This window comes from Alligator sinensis, unplaced genomic scaffold (assembly GCF_000455745.1).
Source record: "Alligator sinensis unplaced genomic scaffold, ASM45574v1 scaffold76_1, whole genome shotgun sequence".
Taxonomy (NCBI): Eukaryota; Metazoa; Chordata; order Crocodylia; family Alligatoridae; genus Alligator; species Alligator sinensis.
Window position 1 is genome coordinate 4,264,834 of NW_005841865.1, and position 1,895 is coordinate 4,266,728.

Below are 1,895 nucleotides of genomic sequence, written 5' to 3' on the forward strand. Positions count from 1 at the left end.
AAATGTGCCTTTGGATGAAAGGGCTTCCAGGTGCTATACAAATAGCTATAAAGATAAACTCAGAGGTTGCACATGTGTACCGCCTTCCTCTCAAAAGGATGCAATGCAGGAGCCATTTAGCAGCAAAAGGAACTGTAAGTGAGTTTTTTGGAGAACGTGGAATAACATAATAAATGAGAGAAATCGAGGAGGAGGAGAAATGTAATGAAGTGCCTGATTATTTGGTGTAACACTTATCTTTGTTCCTTCAAAGTTAGAGAATGCACTGTTGTTCTATACCACGCACATTTAAGAGCTTAAAATATGGTAAGATGCAAACTGTATCAGCTCCTCTGTTTTCCAGATGTTATACTTTCCCCTCACAAAGCAACTAATATGGGAAGAACTCAGTGCTTTGCAGGGTTGAGCATTTTTATTTCCATTTTACAGACCCTAAACCCATGCATGGAGAAACTGGTGACTTGTCCAAGGTCATACAGCTTACCAGTAACAGAGTTGGGAACAGAACCAGGGGCTTCTACCTCCCAGTCCCGGGACTGTTGCCTGCTCGGTACAGTAGATCTACAACACTGCTAAGAATTGTCACTATTTAGAGGATTGAATGCAGCTAAGTCTGAGCTTTGAATTAACATGGCTATGGGCTGTGGGTATAAGCTTTTGTGGGATAACTTTTTAATTGCTTCCTTTCCCCAATATTTGAATTGAAAAAATGGTGTAATATAATGAGATGAACAAATAAACTTGACATGGCAACAGTACCCCACAACTCAGTGGCTGAAATAATTGTAGGTGACTCACTGTGGGAAAGAAATGCATCAAAGAAGTTTAAAAATAAAAATGTCGATCTAATATACCAGTGAGGAATTACTAATACATCTTGAAATGTATTCAACTGAAATTTCACAAAGGAGCAACTGTCTGGCAATTATGGGGAAAAAATATAAATGTTTATTAATGTTTCGGAGCTTTGCAGTATGGTGCACCTGATCGGTCTTTAACTTTCTGTGCGTGTGCGTGCACGCGTGTGCATCTGCCTCTCCCCTGTCCTGAGATCTACTGAATGTCTAGGGTGTGTGCCAGATGCTAAATTCACGTAAGAGCCTTTAAAGAGAAAATCCAGGAGTATTAAAGTCTGACTGCATTTGTGTGTCTTTTTCTTCTACTGACAGGGATTACTGAAGGGAGCTGAGCTGAACCAGGTCCACTCATTGTAGAGAAGAATTCCCTCTCTATGTGATTTCTGCCCCTGGAAATTTTCTAGGATGAAATAATGTTTTCATTCCCTGTGATGATAAATTCTATGTAAAATGCTTTCATCACGGTGCAAAAGAAAACAGATGTGTTTACATTGTCTCCATGGAGACATAGACACAAGGCTAAATTCACGCTAGCATCAGGGAGAAGATACCCACTCTGTCGTCCAGAGATGGAAACTTGCAGGACGAATGTTTGAAAACAAACCAGACTTCTCTAGGGACAGAATTAAGGATGTAAAAGATCTTAAGTTTATTAAGTATCGTAAGAAAACAGGTCATTCTTTATTGATCGAATTTTGCAGATCACCACTTCCCCAAATGTAATCCTTATTTGAATTTATTCAGTGATTTATCTTTCTGAATATTTCACACAGTGAATTAATTGGGAAGATTCAATATTTAAGAAACGTGTTTCAGTTTTGACGCATCAGTTGTGTATCGCTTCTCGGCCTCTTGAAGGCTCAGATCAAGCGTTGCTTTGTCTCCCTGATTGAAGGAGTGTGGATGCAGATTTGTGGCTGAAATTATTTTTTATTACTACTATTATTACATTCTGTAAAAGGTCATTTTGTTTAATCTCTCCAGTTTATCCTGATATTTCTCTGAGAAGCTGTTGCAGAGACTAACTTTGTATGGCAT